General features: G+C 41.8%; 1 long non-coding RNA gene across 1 annotated transcript; it reads left to right on the forward strand.

Moving 5' to 3' along the window:
• The first annotated feature begins 800 nt into the window (after positions 1-800).
• Positions 801-10,755, forward strand: LOC120758884 (uncharacterized). The gene is made up of 4 exons (XR_005703058.2): positions 801-815; positions 3,395-3,580; positions 9,050-9,224; positions 10,291-10,755. It is a non-coding gene; the product is annotated as an uncharacterized LOC120758884 (long non-coding RNA).
• Positions 10,756-11,397: the final 642 nt, after the last annotated feature.

Consider the following 11,397-nt stretch of genomic DNA (forward strand, 5'->3'; position numbering starts at 1 on the left):
TGATCAGCTGTCTTGAGAAATATATAACCTTTGATAAGACTGCATCAAGAGAAGTGCTCTGTTAGTTTTCTATGGTGAAAAATGTTTGTTAGTTAATGGAGAACAGAAAGAGATTTTTGATGTCCCTCATTACTGGTTTTCCACTTGTGATGGAGATAAAATACAGTAAAGTGCTTTTTCCTCTTATGTACAAGGGCTCTTCTGCCTTTCATACCTGGTAGAATTGTGTGGACCCCTTTGTATTAGTATGAGTAGCAATTGCCTTGTAAATGTGATGGCCATGAATGGGTGAACAGTCCTGTCATCTCTTATTTTGCCCTTTGTCTTTATGTTTTATTCACTTTTACCCTCTACAAAAGAGCTTTAATTTAGACTTGAGACAACAGTAGCAGTGCTCCAGTTCATTATAGACCTAGTGGCAGTTTTATTTCATTTTGATGTTTTTTATATTTTGGTGGGTGTACTAAACGATAGAAGGCATTTTAATCAAAAGAAAATTTCAATGAGAGCATGACCTGTAAACAGTGGTTTTGTAAGAGTCACAAAAATTTCTGTTACACATTTGGAAATTATTTCCATGATTTAACTGCAAAGGGCAAGTAAATCACCTCACACTAAAAGTTAGAACAAGGGGTGTTTTTCAGGATCTTTAGTTCTTTTAACTGACTCATTGTATCATCTCGGCTAATTAATTTCACCTTTTCTATGCTTCAGGATTTCCATCTGTGAATGAACTAATGACATCTAATTACAGGCAATATTGTGAAGATTAATGAATTGACATTACTGAAGTATCCTGAGGTGGAAGTCCTGATGTAAGTACAAAATACTATTGCTGATGCTTCCTAATTAATCAGTTCACAATATCCAGCATGTGGAATCACATTGGTCTAGAGCAAACAAACGCTGGATTATATTTGCAATCTGTGGGTGGGTGGTTTTTTTTGGGGGGGGGGGTGGTGTTTTTTTTTTTTTTTTTGGTTTATTTTTTTTTTAAGTTTTGTGGTATTATGTGTTATTTGAACCATCTTTTTTGGTGAGTGTAAGAATCTCTCATCCCCACCCGGCACTTGGAGGTGAGATAGGTTTGGCTTAGCCTACCTGGTCCCAGTGATACATGTATCATCCTGGCAGGCTTTACTGTGGATACAGAAATGCAACTTCAGCCTATGACTTTCTTGCCTCCTCTGGTGTAACATTGGTAACACTTTAAACACTCTGTCCTTTCGAATGGGGATGAAAATGTTAGTGTTACAACAGATCCAGAATCCCAGCAGGGGCTGGATGTTCCTGCAGGTGAAGGTGGGTGGGACGAGTGATGTCGGACACCAGGAAGGGAATTGATCTTGTGAAATTATTCGTAATTTATGCAGATAACAAGGTCCATTCTTACTCCTCATGGCGGGGCTGTTGTTTCCATAAAGACTAGAACAGTGTAGGTCTTATGCTGCGTGTTTAAAAATGGAAAAATAATTAAAAAAAAAAGCTGGAAACTGTTGAATTTGTCTGAGCCTTGCTCTAATTAAGTAGTATGATACACATATCTAAATTTTAATAATTTTGAGTATATAGTTGACAAAAGGGGTGAATGCAGTTGCTGCCTGTATCAATTTCTAGAGACCAGTCACATTCCTAAATGTTTTGATACACTTTTTGTTGGAAATAGAAGTCACAAGATATTTTTTGGAGTTATTTGTAACTGTTACACAAGTGCAGACAGGGAGGTATAAAGTTTCACAAACATTCATTTTTCTTTCTACTTATGTCACTTCTTTTAAAAAAAAAGTCTATCATGTGCAATTATGAAACTGCTTCATGTTTGACACAGTTGAAGATGTTTTCAGGCCACAAAAATGTAATTTTCTATGAGTAATTTAAATTACAACCCCACTCTGGCAGAAAATGTCCTCAATCTTTGGAGTCACATGGTTCTTGGGAGGCTCTTCCTTGGCAGTGCAGGAGGTCAGACTTTTAAGGAGAGAGTCTGTGCACAAACGTACACTGCTGCTAATGAGAGGAATTTCACACTTCTCCCCTCTGCCTCAAGCTCTGTGCTCATCCTGCCGGCTGCTGCCTCAGAAGCCTTTGGAATTGGATGTTATAATGAGTGCTGGGCCATCGCTGAGTGGTGCAGCCACATGCTGGAACTCTAACTGGAGAGATGGTTTCCAGAAGGTAGGGTCACCCACTCTGCACAAACGAGTAGTACTTTAAAGTGGGGTCTCCTGTTTGTTTCTGAGAGCATCTCAGCTCTGTGGCTGCCCTTCCTCTCCCCAATGGTGATTTTCAAGCCAAACAGCCCTTTCATCATTGCTCTGGCTTAGCAGCAAAGTTGTCTGCTGATAATAGCAGGCTTCACTTCTTCCCCAGCTAACTGGTAGTCAGGCAGCCAAAGAATGGCCAATCCAAAATTAGGATATGCTCAATGCAGCATCCGCTGGTGTTGTTCCCATCAGCCTAATTACATGACTTTTGGGTCAGACAATGTCTCATTGTGTGGCCCTTGGCAGCTACGGGACGCCTAATGCTGCATGAATGTCTAATGTGGAGTTTGATGGCTATGACCGAGGCTGCAGTTCCACACTGGAATTGAAAACATCCGTGTAGTTTCCATAGAAAACCAGGTCAATGGTGCTTCCATAAAGCATTAGCCCCAGGGAAAGCTGTTGGTTGCTTGTTGCCTGAACAAATCTGTGCAGGGTGGGCAGTTTACGGTGCATTTCTCTTTCAGGTAAATGACAATTAAGGAGTCAGATTGATTTAGTCTTTAGTGACCTAATTCAGAATCCTAATTTATGGCAAGCACCATCCCTCATCCATTTATCTCTATCTTTTTTTCCATTTTGTGCATTTAAGAACACTTGTGAAGTATCTTATGAATGCTGCAAGCACAATGAAGATGTCTTTGTTCCCAGAAATTAAAAAAAATCATTTTATGTTTCCTTTGACTGCAAAAATTTTAGGTAGAACTACCCTATCTTTATGCTTCCTGTAAAAACCTGCCTTTTTTGCAAGCAAAAGCAAGGTATGAATGTAAAATGCAATTCATTGTAGATGAAGGCTGTAATACGCTTGTTCATTTCAGAGGAAAATGTATAACTAATTACATTTTAATTGAATCTCTAACGTCAACAGCTGTTTTTAAAGGATCTTTTAAAGCTACATTTATTTTTAGTATTTAGTATAAGATCGTCCTTTGCACAAATCTCTCGCCATGCATTATTGCCCTTTAGAAAGTTTTCCTTCTTTAAAAGAATCAGTTAACACTAGCATACATTAAAGACTAAGCTAGTAAAACTTGGTTTTAAGATGCTTGGTATGACTTTTCTGTGTCGAGAGGGAAAAAAAAAACCACAACACCACCAAAATGCTCTTTGTTCTCTTTCCCCCCCAGAAGTAAGAGGTTCCAGTTGCAGCCCAAAGTGCCAAGGCCGGTTCTCAGCTGCTGGTGGTTTATGTTGGCTGGCTGATATTAGTTCCTCCAGGAGGCAGCTGCTAATTACAGTAAATAGCACCACTATCTCATCAGATTGGGGGAGTTATACTGATTTAGTCCTTCCCTGCTACATCAACAGCATTCGTGAGTATCCTTTAACTTGGAGGGATTAAAAAACAACTAACTGTCGTTCACATGAAAAAACTTTGTTAAACTTGGGGTTTCATGTATCAGGGCTTGGTTCTGTTGATTTCCTGGGATGTGTGTTAAAGTTAAATCCTCCCCTCAACACCATCTCTCTGCTCTCACCAGAGGGGTTGTTTCATGCCCCAGTGGGTTTGCAGGGAGCCTGTGTCTTGCTGCTCATGAGGAACTCTTTTCCCCACACAAGCTGGCATTCCTGCAGCTATGGAATTTACCCAGAGACAAGTTACCCTCTTCCGTAGAAGTTACCCTCCTCTGCCTCTCTATTGCCTCTCCTCTTGAGAACTGGGTGTTTTTGTGTGGTTCAGAATCTTAAACACTCCATAGATGGAGGGAATTATCTGAAAGATGATTGCTGTATTGCTGTAGCTAATATCAGTTTACTGTTTTCTGTACAATTCTGTAACTCTATAAATTCTGCTCTATCTTTCTGTTAACATCACAACCCAGTAATCATGAGAGCCCTGTGTTGGCTTTGGAAGGTAGTTCCATTAGAGATTGAAATGGCAGTGTAGTTGCTAAAATTTCATAAGCAATAAATAAAAATTCATTATCCCTTGCAGAAAACTAGGCAGTAGGTTCAGAAAGACTTGACATCTGAGGCTAGGATAGTAATTGATGTAGTGGCAACAAAATAATGGCAAATCAGAAAAACAGGTGAATCTGCTAGTTAACACCTGCAAATGCGTGCTGATTATGTTTTCATAGATAAATGGAGAATTGTGGGACCCATGATTTGCAGGAGAAGAATTGACCCCTTGTATTTTAGTGTTAAATCTCTGTTCTCTCCTTATGAGTGCACTGCTTCTAATTTTGATTACGCTAGGCAAGTGTAAATCACAGTTAACACTGGTGACATTGCTGTAACTGCAAATATCTGGAGTCAATGTATTTGAGAGAAAATCAGACCAGTTTAGTCAGATTCCTTGGAGAGGAAACCTCTGAAAGCAGAGTAAATTCATGACAATGATAGGAGCTATCCCTACCCTGATGCTGCTGTAAATGAGAGTTGAATCTGACCAGTTTAGAGCCACAGCTTAAGCAGGATTTTTAATGAAGCATGCAACAGCTCTTACAGAAGAGCTTCTTTTGTTTCAATAGTGCAAAGCAGACAGAAATACTTAGATGTGCGGTTTTCCTTCAGCACACCAATGTCCACTTCTGATGGACAGGTCAGCCATTCCTGGAGCAGCTCAAACCATTTTAATGCACTGATGGGGCAACTGAGACTAGAAATGATCCTTGGGGAGTTTGATTTAGCTCTTAGACAGTCTTGCCTTGCTGTATTAGGGTGCTGTGAACATAAGTTAACTGCCTTTCAAACATGTTTAAAATTCTGGATTGCAGAGCTCAATAGAAATATGAAGCATCTTGTTATGTTAGATGCTGTGGAATTAGCACCATGGTTTATCCCTAGTATTCAGCAATAATTTCTCTTTGCTGGAGCAGAAAAACAGATCCAGTAAGAAATGTGCCACAGCTGGGCTGATGGAGGCTGCAGTGGAACAGCATTTTGATTTGTTGTGTTCCCAGAACTTTGCTTAATGTGTTACTATTTCTTCTTATTAGAGCTGATTGAATCACATAAAACTGAATTCCAGGAGCTGAATAGCTACATGGCTTTGTATTAGGAGACATACCCATCACTCCAGGATTGCTTTCCTGGTGTCAACAGCCTGTGCTGAATACCAACAGCACCATCTCTGTACCAGGGATGTTCTTCTGCACAGCTGGGAAAATGCACAGCACTTTGTACAAGATAAACATGTCTTGCATGCTGAGTTGTTGACCAGTTGTGTAACTTGACTGGTGTCATTTTCAGTAATATTTACCAGTGGACTCCATATGCTGACTCTTAGACCTACTGTCAGGTTGGATTACCATTTCTATCAGAAAATGCAGGTTTTTATTTTTGTGTGTGTGTGTGTTTTCATAGGTAACACTTGTTTAGCAGGGAGCTCCTGAGTGGTGTTTAATCCAACCTCTCTCTTGTCTTTCACCTCTCAGCTCAGGGCTGTGTGCAGATGAGCTGCAGCAGATGGGCTGTGCAGAGAGACAGCGAGGATTTGTCCTGCTGCACTGAAACTCTTGGAGTATCGAAAGTCACCCCAAGCTATCTGAGCCAACACATGCTTTCTTTCTGATCTCAGTGGATCCAGGGTATCCCTGCCATGTCTGGACATCAAGGAAATGTTTTGTTGCCCGTGTGCTCACACGCATGAGGATGCACGGAGCAGGCTGAGAACATGGGCAATGCATGTTGTCTCTGTCAGAAGCATGCTTTTCCTGCTCTGAGGGCTATTCAGGTTATCTGTGTAGAATATCATGGGCTGGAAGAGAAAGGGGATTTGTGCCCTTTGAAGAAACTCCTCCAGTTTCTCTTCTGTCTCTCTTCAGTGTGATACCTCACTATTTACATTATTTTTTATTCATCTCTTTCTATTTTTTATTCATCTCTTTCCCCCACCCTCTTCTTGCTCCACTCTTTCAGGCAGTTAGAGTCTGGCTTTGGGCTTGCTGGGGGTTGCAGATTTTAATTTCAATGTGTTACTGGATTTTTTGGCTCTGGAGCAGAAGCCAGCCTGTCTCAATATGGCTCCTCTTTGCATTAGGCACTGCCAAGTTAATAAGGGCACTGATACACTTATTAAAAGCTTGGTTATTTATTCATTTCCTCTCTACTATCTTTAGGTATACACCTGGACTCAGAAATGATCAGTCATGTTCTTTTCATGTTGCCTTGCTCTTTCTATTCTCTTATATCAGCATGGAAAACCATGGTGTTGGTACTGGACTCACCTCTGGAAACCAGTGTTTCCAACCCATTTATCTGTATGAATTGTCTTTCTGGATTATTTTTTCTGCTTTTCTGATGAAAACCTTGAAGAAGACCATGGCCTTTCTTTTCTTCTTGCCTGACTCACAAAAATATAACAAAACTTTCTCATTTACAGACCTGACAAGCAGCTACCTGAGTGTGTGGAGCACTTGCAGGCACCAAGAGAGAAGTTAAAGTCAGGGAAGAGAGCTGGGTGGAATAAAACTTTTGAATCCAGACCTTCCAGTCACACAGTGAGATGTGTTTTATTTCAGAGAAATGAGCATTTGCAGTCACCTGAATAATTTGCTGGTACCTATCTAAACAGGTGTTGCTAAACCTCCTAAATTCAAATAGCGTAATTTTGAGGCAAAACCTACTGGTACAAACCAGTCTGGAGACACCCTTCTGCATGCAAATGGGAGAAGGGAGGGCTTGTTTAGAAGTATAAATGTAGCAGACAGAGGGAAAGGGGGGAAAGTGGAAAAAGACTGGAAAAGCAGCAGAGGGAAAAGCCAAGGGTTGGGTAAAAAGCCCTCCTTGGGGAATTCATATCATCGTAGTGACTCCGCTGAGGAGCACCAGCACTGCCCTCTAAAAGCTGCTTGATTACTGGAAATGAATGGGAAATTCTCTATCAGATCAGTTGGTGCCTTAGATGGCACAAACCCAGGCACTTTCCATGCTGTAAATTTAATTTGCCTCTTTTTTTTAGCATAAAATTTGATTAGACTCCAGGAAATTCCTTAGAATTTCAAGAGAAAGGATGTGATGCAAGTGCTGGGGCATGGCAAAGGTGCATTTTCACAGGTGTTCTGATCATTAATGAGGGGCTGTTCATGATACAGGTTATCACCTGGTGAGATAAATGTGATCTGAATCAAGATGCAGCGCAATCACACTTCTGTCAAATTAGCCTGGATGAATGATGCAAAGTTTATGCAGCTTTATGTTTTCAGATTAGTTTTATGCCTGCTGTGGGAGGACAGCTGACAATGAGCCAGGCAAGGTTAGCAGCAGCTCTGGTGTAAAGTCTTCCAGCACCGAGTCACCCCAATAAATTTTTTTAAAAGAAGTTAGCAAAGGCAAAGTGAATTTTCCCAGTGCTCTCCATCCAGTGGTCACAACGTTATGTAATACCATAAAAGCAGATTTAGCTTCTCTTTAGGTCACCAGCACAGCTCCCTGAGGTTCAATTTTCTAGACCTAAGCAGGGGCTTTGGTGACCCCAGGCTGAGCTCAGCACATTGAGGGGCAGCCTGGCAGGTACCATAAATGTGTGTGTGCGCAGGGCTTCACGTTCATCTTAATAGTGATGCCTTTTAAGAAAACTTTATGCAAGTTTTAATTCTGAAAAGCTACCTGCAGATGTTTCTGGTACAGCAAGCTGGAGAAGAGCTGGGAGCTCCCCCGAAATGGCAGGTTAATATCTGAGTTTGTATCAACGCTGGTTGCGTTCCCTGGAGCCAGCTGTTAAAATCTCTGCTGATCCCAAACGGGTGTTAAAGGCTTCCTCTACCCAGTTCCATCTTCCCTCTGTGTCTCCTCCAAGAAAGCTCTGGCTCCAAAAGGGGCCCAGAGCTGAGGGAATGGATACCCCATGTGGGATTGCTGAGCCCAGCATGTTATTCTCTATTCTCTCAAAGACTGAAAGTCATTAAAACTAAAGATGATGGATAAGTGGTTTTTAATCAAGAGCTGTCTTTAAGTGGGTTCAATCGTGAAGTGGTAAAGGGTTAGAGAGGCTAATTTCCTTGTTATAAATGGGTCCACTTAAATTTGATCATTGAAAAAGGGTAATCCATGTTTTGTGGAATAAGGAAATACCACTGCTAAAGGAGCAGACCATTAATTTTCAGTGGTTTTTCCCCATTTTGATATTTGTGTCAAGAGGAGTGTGTCTCGTTTATGCGTGAAAGGCAATTTGACACAAATAGAGAGCCTGTAAATATTGGGACAGTGTTTTAAGCTCCCTGAGTGTGGCCCTGGTGCCAGGTGTGGCTGTGGTTTCTCCCCTCAGTGCTCCACCAGGATCCAACGGGAGCGTGAGCTGCTGTGATCACCCTCTGCTGCACGAGGGCTTGGTGAGGTCCTCCGAGAAAGGAGCTGTTGTGGAATTGCACCTGAGGTACTCTCCATGGTGTTCATGCTCATTAGTGACAGCAGTAACTGAAGAGGCTGCACACTCCTCTGTTGTGCAGCTTTGGTCAAATAGTTCCGTATGTGATTGTGTTAAAAGATGTTTAACACAAGGTTTGGGGTGTTCCCCCCTCAAAAAAGCAGTGACTGCAAGAGAAATTTCTCCCTACAGTTTCTCCTAGGAAGCTTACCCAGGTGTGTTTTTGTCACATGGTTGCTCTTGTTCAAACCTGTAGAGGAGAAGGAGAAATCGTGGCCAAGGACCCACCTGCTTGGAAGTGCCAGTCTTTTCTCCTGGTTAGCTGAGAGCTGGGGAGGACTCCTGGTGACTCCTTTCTCTTGCTTTCCTCATCTTCATGTCACAAGAAACAACTGCAGACATAGAGCAGATCTCAGGCATGTGTTGTCTCAGTTCAGGGTGGTATTGGCTTCCAAATTATCTTTTTTTCCAGAACAATACAGTGATCATTGGTGACAATAACTGAGCTGAATGGAAGGCAGCTCCTTCCAGCTGTCTGCTGAGGAGTGCCTTGTCCAGTGGAGCTGTTCTGCTTCTTCCTGAGAGCCTGCATGGCATCAGTGAAGTTTTCAGCAATGCTGGGTGGAAATGGATTCTGTAAGAATAAGGTAGGCTCACCTATTAATCTACAGATAAGCTGATGTTTAAACCTCATTTTATACTCTCTTTGAAGTGAAAGGAAATCATCCAAAATAAGAGATTTGAATTGATTCAGTTGTGTTTTCATTTTCTTTGTGATAAATGTAATTTTCCCTTTTCCTCTCTGGAGGATGCTTCTCCCTCCTCCCACTGGAGTGAGGCAGCTCTGGCATCTGTGCAAACCTCCTTGCTCGGGTTTCCCCACTGGGAATTTTCCACCCTTGATGCCCACTCTGGCTCTCTAGAAACCACTTTTCTTTCAAAATCCCTCAATTAACTGTGAATGGTGCCAGGAAAGAGCCTGACCTTGTTATACTTTCTCTGTGCCAGACCTGGTTGCTGGCGGAGGAACTCTCCATATGGTTCAGCTTTTGCCATTTTTCCTGTTCTTCCCAGATAAGCTGACTGACCTGGGAGTCCACTTGGCCCTGGCACAATTTAAGCTGTACATAATCACACTAGAAAAGTTGAAGTGAAAAGCCAGTAATGGTGTGGTTTCTGGGCCAGGCGTTAATTGGGCTGCGGCAGAGTTGATTTCAGGTCCCAAATCTGCTGCAACCATCATGTGCAATTTTAGGAGGGTCACTTAACGCCTCCTGGTTTGGCCAAACAGAGGGAGCAGTGCTCCTGCTCGGTGCCACAGCTTTCTGCCATCCATCCTTTGGGGCAGGGCTGCTCTTTGTTTATGGCTGCCCAGCATGATGGGGATCTCATCTCGCTTGAGGTCTGTGCAGTCTCCAGCAATAGTAACAGACAATCAGTTAACTGACTCAGAAACAAGTACTCAAACAATATGCCTGTGAGCTTTCTCTCTTCATTGGATTTTATTATGATGTGTTCTTTGTTTGATTCACTCTATACCTCTAGGAACATTTATTTGGCTTATTTATGACGTTACGGTTTTCTTAGAAAACCAGGGCATGGTTCTGAGTAGTCAGATGGATAATGCTTTTATTCGTGTTGTTTCTCATGTAATAATTTTAGCCTTTACAAATACCTACTTCGGGCACTGAATGTATTAAAATTCTTGCATAGCCTTTGCTCTCTCAGATATGATGGAATACCTTCTCCTGCTGGCTGGATTTGGACCCTCTGCTCGGGCTGTGACAGCCACGTTGTTCCACACTCAGTGCCACTGTGACTGCCAGACTTCCAGCACGAGTAAGAGAACCTGCTTAAAAACAACTGTATGCACTTCATTTTTCCCTTTCAGAGGTTATATCTGGTTACTGTGTGACTGGAACAATGAGACTAACCTCAGTTTTACTGTAACAAAGCAGCTATGAGCTTTCTGGGTAAAGTATATTTTGACTGACATACAAGTAGCTGTAGCTGTGCTGCACAATGGAGAAAATGACTTCATTTAACAGCTTTCTGTGCCAAGAAAGAAATAAAACAGTTCTGAGAATGTTGAAGATTTTTTTCCTGTTTTAATTTTAAACCTAAAAGAAAAAGCTGTTGCCATATAAGTCCAAGTCAATGGAATGTATAAATCTTTAAAAAGGTTTCATAAAGTAATAATGATTTTAGTATATGTACCAAATGAGATTAAAGAGCTACATTTGGTTCTAATACAGAGTTTCACATTCAAAAGGACCATCAGTTTCCTGTTTAAAATCTACTTATATTGAACTGAATGGAGTTCAAACATAATGCCATTTTATTTCAGACATTTATCTTAATTTAAAACAGCTGAAAAGCATTAATAACGGAGCAAGAGGTATAGGCATTCCTCCCTCCCTTCTCTGCTTTCTGAAATAATGAACTCAGAAGTAGCGTGCCCCTGCTTACGCTGTTCTGCAGAGGACAAGGAGCAGGGTGTCACCCCCTTGAAACCACAACAGGAACATTCCTTTGGAAGGGCTGAAGGACATGAGGGAAACTTCCTTCACCAAGCCTCCCATTCCCAACAGGGTAGGTCAAACAATGATTTATGGGAGCAGTTTTCACCTGGAGCATCTTCAGGAGACATTTGCAGTACAGGCACAGCAAACTGGAACTCAGCAGCCTGAACTTTCCCACCTGGTGGCTTCAATCCCATTCTCCTCCTTTCCACTGAGAATTCTCCCTCTGCCCTGACTTCCTTAAAGCGTGCAACACAGCAAATCATACCACTGTGCATTTTATATGCCCTTTGTATGA

Source organism: Hirundo rustica, chromosome 13 (genome assembly GCF_015227805.2).
Source record: "Hirundo rustica isolate bHirRus1 chromosome 13, bHirRus1.pri.v3, whole genome shotgun sequence".
In the NCBI taxonomy this organism is placed as follows: domain Eukaryota; kingdom Metazoa; phylum Chordata; class Aves; order Passeriformes; family Hirundinidae; genus Hirundo; species Hirundo rustica.